The sequence below is a fragment of the Gorilla gorilla genome, chromosome 15, assembly GCF_029281585.2.
Source record: "Gorilla gorilla gorilla isolate KB3781 chromosome 15, NHGRI_mGorGor1-v2.1_pri, whole genome shotgun sequence".
NCBI classification, from domain to species: Eukaryota; Metazoa; Chordata; class Mammalia; order Primates; family Hominidae; genus Gorilla; species Gorilla gorilla.
Window position 1 is genome coordinate 13757803 of NC_073239.2, and position 20126 is coordinate 13777928.

Sequence of the window (20126 nt, forward strand, 5' to 3'; positions counted from 1 at the left end):
AATCAGGCAAGGCAGGCCAACGTTCAGATTCAGGAAATACAGAGAACGCCACAAAGATACTCCTTGAGAAGAGCAACTCCAAGACACATAATTGTCAGATTCACCAAAGTTGAAATGAAGGAAAAAATGTTAAGGGCAGCCAGAGACAAAGGTCGGGTTACCCTCAAAGGGAAGCCCATCAGACTAACAGCGGATCTCTCAGCAGAAACCCTAAAAGACAGAAGAGAGTGGGGGCCAATATTCAACACTCTTAAAGAAAAGAATTTTCAACCCAGAATTTCATATCCAGCCAAACTAAGCTTCATAAGTGAAGGAGAAATAAAATCCTTTACAGACAAGCAAATGCTGAGAGATTTTGTCACCACCAGGCCTGCCTTACAAGAGCTCCTGAAGGAAGCACTAAACATGGAAAGGAACAACCGGTACCAGCCGCTGCAAAATCATGCCAAAATGTAAAGACCATCGAGACTAGGAAGAAACTGCATCAACTAACGAGCAAAATCACCAGCTAACATCATCATGACAGGATCAAATTCACACATAACAATATTAACTTTAAATGTAAATGGACTAAATGCTCCAATTAAAAGACACAGACTGGCAAATTGGATAAAGAGTCAAGACCCATCAGTGTGCTGTATTCAGGAAACCCATCTCACGTGCAGAGACACACATAGGCTCAAAATAAAAGGATGGAGGAAGATCTACCAAGCTAATGGAAAACAAAAAAAGGCAGGGGTTGCAATCCTAGTCTCTGATAAAACAGACTTTAAACCAACAAAGATCAAAAGAGACAAAGAAGGCCATTACATAATGGTAAAGGGATCAATTCAACAAGAAGAGCTAACTATCCTAAATATATATGCACCCAATACAGGAGCACCAAGATTCATAAAGCAAGTCCTGAGTGACTTACAAAGAGACTTAGACTCCCACACATTAATAATGGGAGACTTTAACACCCCAATGTCAACATTAGACAGATCAACGAGACAGAAAGTCAACAAGGATACCCAGGAATTGAACTCAGCTCTGCACCAAGCAGACCTAATAGACATCTACAGAACTCTCCACCCCAAATCAACAGAATATACATTTTTTTCAGCACCACACCACACCTATTCCAAAATTGACCACATACTGGGAAGTAAAGCTCTCCTCAGCAAATGTAAAAGAACAGAAATTATAACAAACTATCTCTCAGACCACAGTGCAATCAAACTAGAACTCAGGATTAAGAATCTCACTCAAAACCGCCCAAATACATGGAAACTGAACAACCTGCTCCTGAATGACTACTGGGTACATAACGAAATGAAGGCAGAAAGAAAGATGTTCTTTGAAACCAACGAGAACAAAGACACAACATACCAGAATCTCCGGGACACATTCAAAGCAGTATGTAGAGGGAAATTTATAGCACTAAATGCGCACAAGAGAAAGCAGGAAAGATCCAAAATTGACACCCTAACATCACAATTAAAAGAACTAGAAAAGCAAGATCAAACACATTCAAAAGCTAGCAGAAGGCAAGAAATAACTAAAATCAGAGCAGAACTGAAGGAAATAGAGACACAAAAAACCCTTCAAAAAATTAATGAATCCAGGAGCTGGTTTTTCGAAAGGATCAACAAAATTGATAGACCGCTAGCAAGACTAATAAAGAAAAAAAGAAGAATCAAATAGACGCAATAAAAAATGGTAAAGGGGATATCACCACCGATCCCACAGAAATACAAACTACCATCAGAGAATACTACAAACACCTCTATGCAAATAAACTAGAAAATCTGGAAGAAATGGATAAACTCCTGGAAACATACACTCTCCCAAGACTAAACCAGGAAGAAGCTGAATCTCTGAATAGACCAATAACAGGAGCTGAAATTGTGGCAATAATCAATACCTTATCAACCAAAAAGAGTCGAGGACCAGACGGATTCACAGCCGAATTCTACCAGAGGTACAAGGAGGAACTGGTACCATTCCTTCTGAAACTATTCCAATCAACAGAAAAAGAGGGAATCCTCCCTAACTCATTTTATGAGGCCAGCATCATCCTGATACCAAAGCCAGGCAGAGACACAACAAAAAAAGAGAATTTTAGACCAATATCCTTGATGAACATTGATGCAAAAATCCTCAATAAAATACTGGCAAAACGAATCCAGCAGCACATCAAAAAGCTTATCCACCATGATCAAGTGGGCTTCATCCCTGGGATGCAAGGCTGGTTCAATATATGCAAATCAATAAATGTAATCCAGCATATAAACAGAACCAAAGACAAAAACCACATGATTATCTCAATAGATGCAGAAAAAGCCTTTGACAAAATTCAACAACCCTTCATGCTAAAAACTCTCAATAAATTAGGTATTGATGGGACGTATTTCAAAATAATAAGAGCTATCTATGACAAACCCACAGCCAATATCATACTGAATGGGCAAAATCTGGAAGCATTCCCTTTCAAAACTGGCACAAGACAGGGATGCCCTCTCTCACCACTCCTATTCAATATAGTGTTGGAAGTTCTGGCCAGGGCAATTAGGCAGGAGAAGGAAATAAAGGGTATTCAATTAGGAAAAGAGGAAGTCAAATTGTCCCTGTTTGCAGACGACATGATTGTATATCTAGAAAACCCCATTGTCTCAGCCCAAAATCTCCTTAAGCTGATAAGCAACTTCAGCAAAGTCTCAGGATACAAAATCAATGTACAAAAATCACAAGCATTCTTATACACCAACAACAGACAAACAGAGAGCCAAATCATGAGTGAACTCCCATTCACAATTGCTTCAAAGAGAATACAATACCTAGGAATCCAACTTACAAGGGATGTGAAGGACCTCTTCAAGAGAACTACAAACCACTGCTCAAGGAAATAAAAGAGGATACAAACAAATGGAAGAACATTCCATGCTCATGGGTAGGAAGAATCAATATCGTGAAAATGGCCATACTGCCCAAGGTAATTTACAGGTTCAATGCCATCCCCATCAAGCTACCAATGACTTTCTTCACAGAATTGGAAAAAACTACTTTAAAGTTCCTATTGAACCAAAAAAGAGCCCGCATCGCCAAGTCAATCCTAAGCCAAAAGAACAAAGCTGGAGGCATCACACTACCTGACTTCAAACTATACTACAAGGCTACATTAACCAAAACAGCATGGTACTGGTACCAAAACAGAGATATAGATCAATGGAACAGAACAGAGCCCTCAGAAATAATGCCGCATATCTACAACTATGTGATCTTTGGCAAACCTGAGAAAAACAAGCAATGGGGAAAGGATTCCCTATTTAATAAATGGTGCTGCGAAAACTGGCTAGCCATATGTAGAAAGCTGAAACTGGATACCTTCCTTACACCTTACACAAAAATCAATTCGAGATGGATTAAAGACTTAAACGTTAGACCTAAAACCATAAAAACCCTAGAGGAAAACCTAGGCATTACCATTCAGGACATAGGCATGGGCAAGGACTTCGTGTCTGTCTAAAACACCAAAAGCAATGGCAACAAAAGCCAAAATTGACAAATGGGATCTAATTAAAGAGCTTCTGCACAGCAAAAGAAACTACCATCAGAGTGAACAGGCAACCTACAAAGTGGGAGAAAATTTTCGCAACCTACTCATCTGACAAAGGGCTAATATCCAGAATCTACAATGAACTCAAACAAATTTACAAGAAAAAACAAACAACCCCATCAAAAAGTGGGCAAAGGACATGAACAGACACTTCTCAAGAGAAGACATTTATGCAGCCAAAAAACACATGAAAAAATGCTCATCATCACTGGCCATCAGAGAAATGCAAATCAAAACCACAATGAGATACCATCTCACACCAGTTAGAATGGCAATCATTAAAAAGTCAGGGAACAACAGGTGCTGGAGAGGATGTGGAGAAATAGGAACACTTTTACACTGTTGGTGGGACTGTAAACTAGTTCAACCATTGTGGAAGTCAGTGTGGCGACTCCTCAGGGATCTAGAACTGGAAATACCATTTGACTCAGCCATCCTATTACTGGGTATATACCCAAAGGACTATAAATCATGCTGCTCTAAGGACACGTGCACCCGTATGTTTATTGTGGCATTATTCACAATAGCAAAGACTTGGAACCAACCCAAATGTCCAACAATGATAGACTGGATTAAGAAAATGTGGTACATATACACCATGGAATACTATGCAGCCATAAAAAATGATGAGTTCATGTCCTTTGTAGGGACATGGATGAAATTGGAAATCATCATTCTCAGTAAACTATCGCAAGAACAAAAAACCAAACACCGCATATTCTCACTCATAGGTGGGAATTGAACAATGAGATCACATGGACACAGGAAGGGGAATATCACACTCTGGGGACTGTTGTGGGGTTGGGGGAGGGGGGAGGGATAGCATCGGGAGAGATACCTAATGCTAGATGACGAGTTAGTGGGTGCAGCGCACCAGTATGTCACATGTATACATATGTAACTAACCTGCACAATGTGCACATGTACCCTAAAACTTAAAATAAGAAAATAATAATTTAAAATAATAATAATAATTATATGTATTTAAGATTAATATGCTTTCTTTCACCTGACATTTGGTCAATTTTGTTAATTTCTTTATTAAAAAGTTTAAAAATATATTTGGAAAAAAATTAATCTTATAATGGTGTTATAAATTTCATGAGTAACATAAGTCTAGGAGAATAAATATTTTCCATTTCTATACATATGCATCTGCTTAATAAAACATTAAATTTGTAGATATTTAATAAATATTGAAAATAAGGGTTTACATGAGTGGAAAAAGATGGTATTTTTCTTTTTATGTATAATGGAAAGAGGGCAGTTAGCACGGAACTGAAAAAGCAATTGAAGTCAGCAAAACTATAATATTGATTTGGCATTTCACTATTACTATGACCAAGTATAGGTCTCAGCTTTCTAGAATGAGTAAGTTTTCACAGGATTTGCCACAACAGGAGGGCAGACAGTCAGGAAAAGAGGGAGTAAGAGTAAAAGAAAAAGAAAATCTCCCCATGTATGTAGTAATAGTTATTTATATAATTTAGTATACAAAATTAAGTAGACAGAATGTGTTTAAATTATGCTTATTAAAAGTAAGAAAACTTTCAACAAGTTAGACTATTTTTCTATATTTGACATTTTGATATGGGGCCAAGTTTATGTGTGTGCACGTGTGCATATGCATGTGTATAATTTTTGAATGCTAAAGTTAGAAAGAAAGCAGGCCTTGTCTGCATTTACCCAATACTGTATTCTTGGAAAAAATCAGCATATATTACAACAATGCAAAAATGAGTTATGTTTTATTGTAAAAATGCAATCTGATTCTAAAATTAGATATTTTTAAAAAATCCGACCTCATGACTCGCTGTGGGTCATTCAAAATTTGAGAACATAAAAGTCTTAATAATGTTCTACCAACTTATGACCTTTAAACATTTAGCATTAAAAGCTCATGCCTAGAACATCTCCACAATAATTATGACAACTGAAAATACCTCCATGCATTTATACAATGCGCCTTTGTGGAAAGCACAGCTCCATTGAGAAACATGCCCTAGATTCTGAGTTTACTGTTGAAAAAGAATATTGTATTATTTTCTATAAGTAATTGAATATGAGTATCCTTCTATATAAAGCAGTATGAAATAACAGTAACATATATATTTTTAATATGACTGTGTATAATCATATAAATTTATATTGATATAGTTTTATTTTTGAAAATTGAAACATGTTATTAGCTGGTTCCATTATATTTCAAACATGCTAGCCTGAAAAATCACACAAAGTATGAGGAAGAAACAATAAGTAGAGAGTAAGAAAGAGATGAATAAAAATGATCTATGCTACGCTGAAAGAAAAAAAGTAGTTTTAAAAGGGTATGCATTTGTTTCATTTTTGATAAATGTTTTAGGTAATTGTAAATCCTCATAGACACAGAAAATATAAATGTGGCAAAATATGATTAATATTGTGTTTTTGTTTCAGTATATACTTCTGGATAAAATATAGAATTGGGAACTATTTATTTTCTTTATGATTGATTTGACAGGGAAGTAACTTAGTCTAAGGCTTTGAATACACTGATTATAGATTTCAGAGTGAGTAATTTCAAAAAGGATTTAAATAATTTTGATTCTTCTTTTCCTGTATGTTTCTTCCATTACGGCAGTTGCAAGCTCCTACAAAGCTCCCACTCAAAAAGAAAAAAAAAACCAAAACCTGAAATCTGAGTCCCTACTCTTTCCTCAGTAAACTAAAAGAACAGCCATTGTTACAGTTTCTTTGTGACACAGGCCTCAGGCAGAGCGGAACAATGACCAATATTCCTCAGCACAACAATAGTAGATCATTGTGCTTAGAGGACAAGACCAAATCCTCCCTAACAGTGAGAATATTCTTTCTCCAATATGCCATTTTGCTGCAGAGAGAAAGTAATATATTAGACAGAGGTGCTAAGTTAATAGACTACTAAGTAAGAAAGCCTGCTGATCTGCTCTTGAATAAGAAAGCGTTGGATTAGAATTTGGTTCATCTCCATTGGCTAAATTTCATGACCCACCTTAAGCCTTCACTTCTCTGCAAAAGCAAACACACCCTTGTCCTCCTGACAGAGGCATATGATGTTAGGTGAGAATGACAATTTTAAAGCAATCATGAAGTAACAGTTTCTCCTGTGAATAGGGAGTGATTTGTCAAGAAGAGAGATACGTGTTTTCAGATGGAACCTTCTGAAGAGGAGGAGTGTGTGTGTATGTGTAAATACAAGTGTGAACATGAAGAAAGGATAATAAAGTGAAGAGTTGAAATACACATATGTCTAATGTGTATACACATAAATACATGGATACACATATGTCTAAATGGCCTTCAGTTTTGAGCTGTCTTTCCTTACATACAGCAATAAAAATTTGATTTTGTGAGAACTTTATTCTTCCTAACCTTGAATTTTCTACAGATATTGCTCTACACTTTCAGACTTTCATATAATTTTATATGTGCATATCACTTCTCTGTATTTACATTTTTCTAAAGAGAAGTGGTGGCTAGATAATCTTTTGGGTTTATTTCTTTGAGAGATAGGAATCATTATTCCCTTGTGTGAGCTATAACCTAGAATCTCCAATGACTTTGGGTAACAGTAGAGATACCCCATCTCAGTATGATAGCTATTAGTATAGTAGACAGTATATAGAAAAATATGCATGAGAGGAAGCAAGATTAAACCTTAATTATGCCCTTGAAAGAGCCAAAGAGAAAAATAATGCACCGATCTACAATTGAGTTACAGAAAATAACATGCAGTGATAATCCTTCAATCTTTTGGGCATATTACACAAAAGTTCATTTTTGAGTCAGTAATCACCTGCCATGTCTATTTCTCTCTCTTTTTTTTTTCTTCTCCAAATCCTGGATATTTCATATTCTACTTATTCTGACCCCAGAGCATTCTCTTTTTTTTCATCTTCTATTTCCTTCCACTCTCTATCCCTTCCCTCGAAAACTAAAAATGGAAAAATAAAAGCAAACAAAAATAAAACAAACATTTCTATTTTTCTATTTCTTGTTTTCATTTTTTTTCTTGTAAATAAGTCGATATCTTTGTTACTTTTGTTGATCGGGGTTACACAGTTTTTGGGGGGCTTACTTAATATCCAACTATACTGACATTTATATTGATATCTATCACTGCTCAGGCAAGGGTCAAGTGTATTGACAAGAACTCAGAAAGTTCATTTAGGAGAGCCAACAGATGGAATTGCATATATAAGGATAAGGAAACACAAATACTGCCACAGTGAACTAAAGCCTAGGAGGTGCATAACTCTGCAGGGATGAGCTCAGAACAATTCCCATATGGACAAAAAGTCTTTCTGGAGACTATGAAGGTCTAGAGTTGGCAAATTCAGAAAACAACACACTGTCAGTACTAGATTTGGAAACATCAGTGACAAGTTTCAAAACTTTTACAAAATAGCTTAATGAAACATGGCACATACAGGAAAAAGAGAGCAAGTAAAACATACTTTATAAAGATTATGATGTAATAACATTATTTTTATACCTTAAATTTTATACCTTAAATTCACACAATAAATTTATCCTGAAAAATAAAAATAAAGATTATTCCATTTAACTTCACAAAAAATTTACTACCTCTATCAGAATCTCATTATATAAGCAGTTTGGAAAATAATGCTCATTTTTAAGTAATAAAATACCATAGATGGGTTTTCTGCTCACTACAGCGTCCCAGTTTATAATTAAGTGTTTCTTACTGGTGGCAAATTAGTGGGTAGAATCACCTGCCTACTCTGTGAGCCTGATGTAGGATGAGTTCTGGCTTGGAATTAATAAAATACCCAGAATCGAACTTTAACTCTCTAGCCCACCCAGTTCCTAAGCCAACTAAAGACTGAGTGGATCCAACACGGAGACTGCTATCCTTACTATAAATTTACAGGAACGCGGAGGGGCATTCTTACATGTAGTTCCTATTCACTTCTCAAGTCACTTAACTAAAAAGAATAATTCTGGTCTTGCAAGTATTCCATGTTACTACCCTGGAGAATGTCAGACTCCAACTATCTGCATGCTGCAATTGAGCCTTTTTTGTTTTTGTACAGAGCAGGCACAGATATTGCCCACTTTATCAAATACTATTTGAGTAGTTTATTATTACTCACATCAGAGGGAAGGAAGCATTTAAAACTGTGGATGACTTCTAAACATGGGGACTAGAAAAAGTCTAGTAATTTGTCTTCTAATTCTTTAGGATCTATCATGTGATAAAGTTCTCAATCATTTTTTTAAAATTTAAGGAATTATCCTAAAACCATATACACATTTTTTATAGCAAATGGTCATTACCAGGTGCTCCAAATTTAATCATTTTAATCATTTTGGGTTTATATGCTTTGACAGCTGGTGGGACTATTCAGTCCTAACCTATGTGTCATTGACCCCTGTTTTGCTTTTTGGAAGAACTCCAAATTATTTTTTGGAAAATTCTTTGCTTGATTTTCTATATTATTTTCTGCATGCTTTCACACACATCAAATTGTGAGAAGGTCACTTGCTCCTAATCACATGACAGTGATTATGAAGCACTGCAAATACATGCCTTTTTATCTGAAATGGCAAATTTCTCATTGTATATCATGAATAACCTTTAATGTTAATCACAAAATACTCTGTACTACTTCTAATTAACACTCTCCACAACCAGGTATATAAAGTTAAAACTATTATTTAGTCTCAATTCTAGGATAATAATTATATTAAAGATGCAGATATTTACAATACTCCCCTCAAGATATTTCAGATGCATAAACCAATTATCAGCTCTGGTCCCTTGTCCTTGGAAATCTAAGTAAGTTAAAACCTATTATGTACATGGTGAAATATCCAGCCTTCTTTATCATTTTTTTGTTTGGTTTGGTTTGGTTTTTGGTTTTATATTCACCTCTTGGTCTAAGTTTTTGCTTCCATGGAATTAATGCATTTTGGTCATCATTTTACTAGCCTATGTATCCACTAGTTGATATTAAGTTGTATCAAATTATAAAACACTTCCTGCATGCTAATAACTTCTGGGAATTCTTTTCTCAAGAACTTTCTGTAAAATCATTAGTTTGAGTTAATCACTATTAACAATATGATCATAAAAACCAGGTTTCTGCAGCAAGCCTCAGCTAGTAAAAAACAAGATATATTCTCCATGAAATTTTCACATAAATGTGTATGCATATAATAAGAAAGAGTACCATCAGTACCAGCAAATCAAACCAAATGCCAAGACATGTACTTATGGAATTATTTTGAAATGATTTTGCAGCACAGAGGTCTTGTGATAGTGGTATAGTCAAATTAGAATGTCAGAATGTGAATATTTGTTTCTCTGGTGAAATGCTAAAGCAATTTAAGCCAAGATGCTACAGATATTCAACTACATTTTTGTAAGTTGGATTTTTCTTTCACTGTTTTAACATTTTTATGATTGTACAATAAGTTTTATTTGTAACATAGGCAGTCCATAACAAAGAAAGGGAAAAAAGATGTATTGACCCAAACTGCTTCAGATGTAGACTGATTGAGGAGAATTGAACTCATGGACTTGTCTAATAGCGACATATTGCTAAAACATTAAATACTTATCCATGGTGTGCCAGATTTCAGTTTACACACACCTACAAACACATATTCTAAAGTCTCAGTTGACAAAGAAGGAAAAAAACCCCTAACTACTGTCAGCTGGCAACTGGCCTATGACTAAGACACAGAACATGGTGTTCTCCTGATGACCACAGATACTTCTATGGAACATTAATATCAAAAAAGGTCATTCTGTTACTATGACAAGAGACACAAAAACAAGGCAAATGAATAATCATGCCAAAATATGCAGAAACAACCCCTTGAAAACCACAAAATTGACCACATATCTTTATTGCTTAGTTTATTGTTTTTTCCAAATACAACTTAGCCCTGTTTTAATTCTCCCATTTCTACATAAAGGAAGGCATATTGACCCTGCTTTCAGGCAGTACTTAACCTAAACCAAGATCATGCTCCCTTAAGCCTTTTACCAATATCATTTAGCACAGGCCTAAATCTCCTCAACATCTTCTCTTTAACATGCCCCATAATATCTTAGGTGTGTTCCTGGTAGCCTTGACTGGTAAAGTTCTCTACATGTTTTTAAGATAGTCCCTAAATCCCATCATCAAGGTCCAAAATCAAATGTATTAAAACGTTTTCTAGCCACCATGTTAAAATGTTAGATGTGGGGTTGGGGAGTAAATTATAAAATGCCAGTACAATTTTTTTCTTTCCCTTCACTCATTCTCTTTGATACAGTCATCTCAAATGGATCTCAGATGGCTCTGTGACTTGTTTTGGCTAATGAGACATTACCAGCATGACATAAAATGACCCTTGTAAAATACTTCTGCTTGGGGGGTGTGCTCTTGATGTTTTTGGAATCCACTTACCAGGTAAGGAAGCCTAGGCTACACTGCCTTCAGGATAATGGACGTGACCAAGTTATCCTCATTACTCCAGCTAACATTGGGACAATCACTAGATATGTGCATTAGGTCATCCATATTGTCCAGTTGCAGTACAGTCAATTGGAAAGAACAATTGAGTTAATCCAGAGTAACAGAACCACCCAACTAAACCAGAGGATTGTGAGAAATAATACACGTTTGTGTTTAAACCCACTAGTAATTTGGGAACTGTTTGTTACATAAAAAATCTGATTGATGATAAGCAAGAGTGTCCATTATGAAGAGACCCATTTAGTATGAAAAAATCTTGAGTAAAGTCTATCCTTCTATTTACATAGAATAGAAATTATCAGCCCGAGAATAAGATGTCCCTAATGCATAAAGAGGTCTGCTAAGGAAATGAAGCATGCTCTTCAAGCGAGAAAGAAACTCTTTTCTGGATTACAGTTATTCTGACAGCCACAGGCCTCATAGAACTAGCATAGCCAAGATTTACACGTCAAAGGTAATATATAAAGCAGTAATATGTCACCTGATGATAATGCATATTCCTTTGTGTACTTGATCTTAGTGATATTAAATCCTTTTTTATATACACATGCAAATAAACTATGCCATGGTTAAATTTTGCTGTAAAATGTCCAATTGTTCAAGTGATTTGGAAAAGGTTATAATTTCTTAAGACCATATCAACACATTAACTCATTTTTTTCCTAGGAATAGAATACAAAAAACACATGACTATTATTTGTTTTAGTTTGCATTATTTATTAATTATTTATTTTTGAGACAGTCTTGCTCTGTCACCCTGGCTGGAGTGCAGTGATAGGATCATAATTCACTGCAGTCTTGAACTCCTGGACTCAGGTGACCCTCCCACTTCAGCCTCCCAAGTAGCTGGGATTACAGGCATTCACCACAACACTGAGCCAGTTTCTAAATTTTTTGTAGAGATGAGTCTTGATATTTTGCCCAGGCTGGTCTTGAACTCCTGGGCTTAAGTGATTCTCCTGCCTTGGCTTCCCAAAGTGATTAGATTACAGGCATGAGCCACTTGGTGTGGCCGTGATTGTTACTTATAACTGCAACTATAAGATAATTTACATATTTAAATTTTCAAAGGAGATAGTTAAAATGTTTGTGTGAAAAACTGATAATACCTAATCAGTGAATAGACAAATAGTAAAAGCTCACTTTTAAGGTTTTAATGACCATGTTGTATGTTGTTTGCCCTTTTTATAGGCCACGTTGCTCTGGCTAAATGTCCTCAGTTTTACTGGTAATTGCAATAAGACCAAGAATAACAACAAAACAAATTTAGCCTCTTAATATATTCATAATAATTTGATAATCTTGAAAATGTTACTCTAGTATATTATTGTAAAATCACTCAGGTGAATAAGGTTTTAACTTCATTAATCTGGACTATGTTTTGCTGGGAAAATCTAAGACAAAACCCACTGATGTTTCCTGTTACTGACACCAGGATTACACCAGGATTTTCTCTCTTATCATAGAGTTGCAATCCTCTTACACAGAGAGGTATTCTAGTGCTCTTTCACAAGACACAGCATATCCCATAGCTTACCTTTAATTTTCACATTTCAAAACTTCAATTCAAGTACCTGAGGTTGTCAGATTAGTTTTCTTATGGTCAACCAAAACAAACTCATAAATTGCAAGAACAACAAACAACGGATGCGAGTTAGAAGAAGACTAATTTGGCTAATTTATGTGCCAAGAAAATATGCTTGAAATTTGGTTCTGGGAGCCAAGATGGCCGAATAGGAAGAGCACCGGTCTACAGCTCCCAGCGTGAGCGACGCAGAAGATGGGTGATTTCTGCATTTCCGTCTGAGGTACTGGGTTCATCTCACTCGGGAGTGCCAGACAGTGGGCGCAGGTCAGTGGGTGTGGGCACCGTGCGCGAGCCGAAGCAGGGCGAGGCATTGCCTCACTTGGGAAGCGCAAGGGGTCAGGGAGTTCCCTTTCTGAGTCAAAGAAAGGGGTGACAGACGGCACCTGGAAAATCAGGTCACTCCCACCCGAATACTGCGCTTTTCCGACGGGCTTAAAAAATGGCGCACCACAAGATTACATCCCGCACCTGGCTCGGAGGGTCCTACGCCCACAGAGTCTCGCTGATTGCTAGCACAGCAGTCTGAGATCAAACTGCAAGCTGCAGCGACGCTGCGGGAGGGGCGCCCGCCATTGCCCAGGCTTGATTAGGTAAACAAAGCAGCCAGGAAGCTCCAACTGGGTGGAGCCCACCACAGCTCAAGGAGGCCTGCCTGCCTCTGTAGGCTCCACCTCTGGGGGCAGGGCACAGACAAACAAAAAGACAGCAGTAACCTCTGCAGACTTAAATGTCCCTGTCTGACAGCTTTGAAGAGAGCAGTGGTTCTCCCAGCACGCAGCTGGAGATCTGAGAACTGGCAGACTGCCTCCTCAAGTGGGTCCCTGACCCCTGAGCCCTGAGCAGCCTAACGGGGAGGCACCCCCCAGCAGGGGCACACTGACACCTCACATGGCAGGGTACTCCAACAGACCTGCAGCTGAGGGTCCTGTCTGTTAGAAGGAAAACTAACAAACAGAAAGGACATCCACACCAAAAACCCATCTGTACATCACCATCATCAAAGACCAAAAGTACATAAAAACCACAAAGATGGGGAAAAAGCAGAACAGAAAAACTGGAAACTATAAAAAGCAGAGCGCCTCTCCTCCTCCAAAGGAACGCAGTTCCTCACCAGCAACGGAACAAAGCTGGATGGAGAATGACTTTGATGAGCTAAGAGAAGGCTTCAGATGATCAAATCACTCTGAGCTATGGGAGGACATTCAAACCAAAGGCAAAGAAGTTGAAAACTTTGAAAAAAATTTAGAAGAATGTATAACTAGAATAACCAATACAGAGAAGTGCTTAAAGGAGCTGATGGAGCTGAAAACCAAGGCTCGAGAACTACGTGAAGAATGCAGAAGCCTCAGGAGCCGATGCGATCAACTGGAAGAAAGGGTATCAGCGATGGAAGATGAAATGAATGAAATGAAGTGAGAAGGGAAGTTTAGAGAAAAAAGAATAAAAAGAAATGAGCAAAGCCTCCAAGAAATATGGGACTATGTGAAAAGACCAAATCTACGTCTGATTGGTGTACCTGAAAGTGATGGGGAGAATGGAACCAAGTTGGAAAACACTCTGCAGGATATTATCCAGCAGAACTTCCCCAATCTAGCAAGGCAGGCCAACATTCAGATTCAGGAAATACAGAGAACGCCACAAAGATACTCCTCGAGAAGAGTAACTCCAAGACACATAATTGTCAGATTCACCAAAGTTGAAATGAAGGAAAAAATGTTAAGGGCAGCCAGAGACAAAGGTCGGGTTACCCTCAAAGGGAAGCCCATCAGACTAACAGCGGATCTCTCGGCAGAAACCCTACAAGCCAGAAGAGAGTGGGGGCCAATATTCAACATTCTTAAAGAAAAGAATTTTCAACCCAGAATTTCATATCCAGCCAAACTAAGCTTCATAAGTGAAGGAGAAATAAAATCCTTTACAGACAAGCAAATGCTGAGAGATTTTGTCACCACCAGGCCTGCCCTAAAAGAGCTCCTGAAGGAAGCACTAAACATGGAAAGGAACAACCGGTACCAGCCGCTGCAAAATCATGCCAAAATGTAAAGACCATCGAGACTAGGAAGAAACTGCATCAACTAACAAGCAAAATCACCAGCTAACATCATCATGACAGGATCAAATTCACACATAACAATATTAACTTTAAATGTAAATGGACTAAATGCTCCAATTAAAAGACACAGACTGGCAAATTGGATAAAGAGTCAAGACCCATCAGTGTGCTGTATTCAGGAAACCCATCTCACGTGCAGAGACACACATAGGCTCAAAATAAAAGGATGGAGGAAGATCTACCAAGCTAATGGAAAACAAAAAAAGGCAGGGGTTGCAATCCTAGTCTCTGATAAAACAGACTTTAAACCAACAAAGATCAAAAGAGACAAAGAAGGCCATTACATAATGGTAAAGGGATCAATTCAACAAGAAGAGCTAACTATCCTAAATATATATGCACCCAATACAGGAGCACCCAGATTCATAAAGCAAGTCCTGAGTGACCTACAAAGAGACTTAGACTCCCATACATTAATAATGGGAGACTTTAACACCCCACTGTCAACATTAGACAGATCAACAAGACAGAAAGTCAACAAGGATACCCAGGAATTGAACTCAGCTCTGCACCAAGCGGACCTAATAGACATCTACAGAACTCTCCACCCCAAATCAACAGAATATACATTTTTTTTAGCACCACACCACACCTATTCCAAAATTGACCACATACTTGGAAGTAAAGCTCTCCTCAGCAAATGTAAAAGAACAGAAATTATAACAAACTATCTCTCAGACCACAGTGCAATCAAACTAGAACTCAGGATTAAGAATCTCACTCAAAACTGCTCAACTACATGGAAACTGAACAACCTGCTCCTGAATGACTACTGGGTACATCACGAAATGAAGGCAGAAATAAAGATGTTCTTTGAAACCAACGAGAACAAAGACACAACATACCAGAATCTCTGGGACACATTCAAAGCAGTAAGTAGAGGGAAATTTATAGCACTAAATGCCCACAAGAGAAAGCAGGAAAGATCCAAAACTGACACCCTAACATCACAATTAAAAGAACTAGAAAAGCAAGAGTAAACACATTCAAAAGCTAGCAGAAGGCAAGAAATAACTAAAATCAGAGCAGAACTGAAGGAAATAGAGACACAAAAAACCCTTCAAAAAATTAATGAATCCAGGAGCTGGTTTTTTGAAAGGATCAGCAAAATTGATAGACCACTAGCAAGACTAATAAAGAAAAAAAGAGAGAAGAATCAAATAGACGCAATAAAAAATGATAAAGGGGATATCACCACCGATCCCACAGAAATACAAACTACCATCAGAGAATACTACAAACACCTCTATGCAAGTAAACCAGAAAATCTAGAAGAAATGGATAAATTCCTCGACACATACACTCTCCCAAGACTAAACCAGGAAGAAGCTGAATCTCTGAATAGACCAATAACAGGAGCTGAAATTGTGGCAATAATCAATAGCTTACCAACCAAAAAGAGTCCAGGACCAGACGGATTCACAGCCGAATTCTACCAGAGGTACAAGGAGGAACTGCTACCATTCCTTCTGAAACTATTCCAATCAAGAGAAAAAGAGGGAATCCTCCCTAACTCATTTTATAAGGCCAGCATCATCCTGATACCAAAGCCAGGCAGAGACACAACAAAAAAAGAGAATTTTAGACCAATATCCTTGATGAACATTGATGTAAAAATCCTCAATAAAATAATGGCAAAACGAATCCAGCAGCACATCAAAAAGCTTATCCACCATGATCAAGTGGGCTTCATCCCTGGGATGCAAGGCTGGTTCAATATACACAAATCAATAAATGTAATCCAGCATATAAACAGAACCAAAGACAAAACCCACATGATTATTTCAATAGATGCAGAAAAAGCCTTTGACAAAATTCAACAACCCTTCATGCTAAAAACTCTCAATAAATTAGGTATTGATGGGATGTATTTCAAAATAATAAGAGCTATCTATGACAAACCCACAGCCAATATCATACTGAATGGGCAAAAACTGGAAGCATTCCCTTTGAAAACTGGCACAAGTCAGGGATGCCCTCTCTCACCACTCCTATTCAACATAGTGTTGGAAGTTCTGGCCAGGGCAATTAGGCAGGAGAAGGAAATAAAGGGTATTCAATTAGGAAAAGAGGAAGTCAAATTGTCCCTGTTTGCAGACGACATGATTGTATATCTAGAAAACCCCATTGTCTCAGCCCAAAATCTCCTTAAGCTGATAAGCAACTTCAGCAAAGTCTCAGGATACAAAATCAACGTACAAAAATCACAAGCATTCTTATACACCAACAACGGACAAACAGAGAGCCAAATCATGAGTGAACTCCCATTCACAATTGCTTCAAAGAGAATAAAATACCTAGGAATCCAACTTACAAGGGATGTGAAGGACCTCTTCAAGGAGAACTACAAACCACTGCTCAAGGAAATAAAAGAGGATACAAACAAATAGAAGAACATTCCATGCTCATGGGTAGGAAGAATCAATATCGTGAAAATGGCCATACTGCCCAAGGTAATTTACAGGTTCAATGCCATCCCCATCAAGCTACCAATGACTTTCTTCACAGAATTGGAAAAAACTACTTTAAAGTTCCTATTGAACCAAAAAAGAGCCCGCATTGCCAAGTCAATCCTAAGCCAAAAGAACAAAGCTGGAGGCATCACACTACCTGACTTCAAACTATACTACAAGGCTACATTAACCAAAACAGCATGGTACTGGTACCAAAACAGAGATATAGATCAATGGAACAGAACAGAGCCCTCAGAAATAACGCTGCCTATCTACAACTATCTGATCTTTGACAAACCTGAGAAAAACAAGCAATGGGGAAAGGATTCCCTATTTAATAAATGGTGCTGGGAAAACTGGCTAGCCATATGTAGAAAGCTGAAACTGGATCCCTTCCTTACACCTTATACAAAAATCAATTCGAGATGGATTAAAGACTTAAACATTTGACCTAAAACCATAAAAACCCTAGAAGAAAACCTAGGCATTACCATTCAGGACATAGGCGTGGGCAAGGACTTCATGTCCAAAACACCAAAAGCAATGGCAACAAAAGACAAAATTGACAAATGGGATCTAATTAAACTAAAGAGCTTCTGCACAGCAAAAGAAACTACCATCAGAGTGAACAGGCAACCTATAAAATGGGAGAAAATTTTCGCAACCTACTCATCTGACAAAGGGCTAATATCCAGAATCTACAATGAACTCAAACAAATTTACAAGAAAAAAACAAACAACCCCATCAAAAAGTGGGCAAAGGACATGAACAGACACTTCTCAAAAGAAGACATTTATGCAGCCATAAAACACATGAAAAAATGCTCACTATCACTGGCCGTCAGAGAAATGCAAATCAAAACCACAATGAGATACCATCTCACACCAGTTAGAATGGCCATCATTAAAAAGTCAGGGAACAACAGGTGCTGGAGAGGATGTGGAGAAATAGGAACACTTTTACACTGTTGGTGGGACTGTAAACTAGTTCAACCATTGTGGAAGTCAGTTTGGTGATTCCTCAGGGATCTAGAACTGGAAATACCGTTTGACCCAGCCATCCCATTACTGGGTATATACCCAAAGGACTATAAATCATGCTGCTATAAAGCCACATGCACACGTATGTTTATTGCGGCATTATTCACAATAGCAAAGACTTGGAACCAACCCAAATGTCCAACAATGATAGACTGGATTAAGAAAATGTGGCACATATACATCATGGAATACTATGCAACCATAAAAAATGATGAGTTCATGTCCTTTGTAGGGACATGCATGAAATTGGAAATCATCATTCTCAGTAAACTATGTCAAGAACAAAAAACCAAACACCGCATATTCTCACTCATAGGTGGGAATTGAACAATGAGATCACATGGACACAGGAAGGGGAACATCATACTCTGGGGACTGTTGTGGGGTGGTGGGAGGGGGGAGGGATAGCATCGGGAGATATACCTAATGCTCGATGACGAGTTAGTGGGTGCAGCGCACCAGCATGGCACATGTATACATATGCAACTAACCTGCACAATGTGCACATGTACCCTAAAACGTAAAGTATAGTAAAAAAAAAATGCTTGAATATTTTGCTTATCACCAGATGTACCTTTGTAAGGATCATAAACTTACATATAAAAGTAATTCAAGGCGGTATTATTCTGTGTATTTTCTATCAGCAATAAAATACAGAACCATTGGAAGCTGCATGGAATCATGGCGACTTTATTAATAATCATGAATCTTCATTGAATGTGAAGCATCTGGAACACCTCCTTACATACATACACACACACACACACATAGTATAAAATATATATTAACATATAAAATATACATAAAATTATACATATATATATATAATGACAAACTATATCTTGAAAACTATCTTGTCACTTATTCTTATTTTCATTGCCGTTGTCCATCATCTCTCTTCTGGCTTCTTGAAGTAGACTCAAATGGACTCTCAGGGTTCATCCTTAGTCACTATCATTGATTTTTATTTCAGTTTGGGTTATCTTCCTAAAATATAAATTTGAAGACATTTCTTTCTTAGTAAAATTATTCCAGGGTTCCTTCTTACTCTCAGAATGAAGTCCATCCTCTTGGATTTGAGTCCAACTCATTAGCTGCTTCCTTCTTAGTTCTCCAGTGAGAGAGGAGGCAGGTAGAGACTGGTTAGGCAGATAAAGATAGAGGGTCTCAGAAGAGGGACAATGCCTGCACCACTCATGTTATATAGCTAGAAGGAGGAAATGTGGTTAAGAACTTCCTCTTATACCAAGATGCTTGTTCAGAGGGACTTTGTAGCTGCCTGTGCAGGTACACACAAGGACCAAGGGTATCCTAAAATGACCTTATAATGCCATTAGCATTGTGGTTTTATCCAACTCCTCATGTGTTTCACGTAGGCACTCGTGGGTAATAACCAAGATGGAGTCACTATGGCAAACCCCATACATGTGTAGATGCAAAACCCCCAAGGGGGATTTTTATCCCTCCTGTTATGGTAGAACCTACAGAAGACTTTCTTGATTCTGCCACATAAAAGACCCAGAACTCAGCCCCATTTTTGGCAACCCTGTTTGGGCCCTCTCTTGCTGCTGAGAGCTTTTCTGTCGCTTAATAAATTCTACTCCACCTTACTCACTCTCTGGTAAGGGACAAGAACATATTGTTCTTCTTGGTCGTGGGATAAGAACTCAGACATCCCTAAACTAAGGAGTAAGGAGACTGAAACATCAGCATTATCTCTCATCACACCCTGAATAACAATGCCTTATTCACTTTTCTCACATTATGCACAGTTTCTTGGATTATATTGTTTCTTGAACAATTATTTAGCCTTTTTCTTATG

The 20126-nt window shown here is 37.7% G+C and overlaps 1 long non-coding RNA gene across 2 annotated transcripts in view; it reads left to right on the top strand.

Annotated features, from left to right (window-relative positions):
• LOC134757174 (uncharacterized) overlaps positions 1-11552 on the top strand; it is a 640416-nt gene extending 628864 nt beyond the window's left edge. Inside the window, exon 6 of one of the 2 annotated variants that reach the window (XR_010130868.1) lies at positions 11397-11546. This is a non-coding gene — a long non-coding RNA (uncharacterized lncRNA). Of the gene's footprint in view, positions 1-11396 lie in introns of both variants that reach the window. The other variant, XR_010130869.1, reaches the window with a different exon arrangement.
• Positions 11553-20126: the final 8574 nt, after the last annotated feature.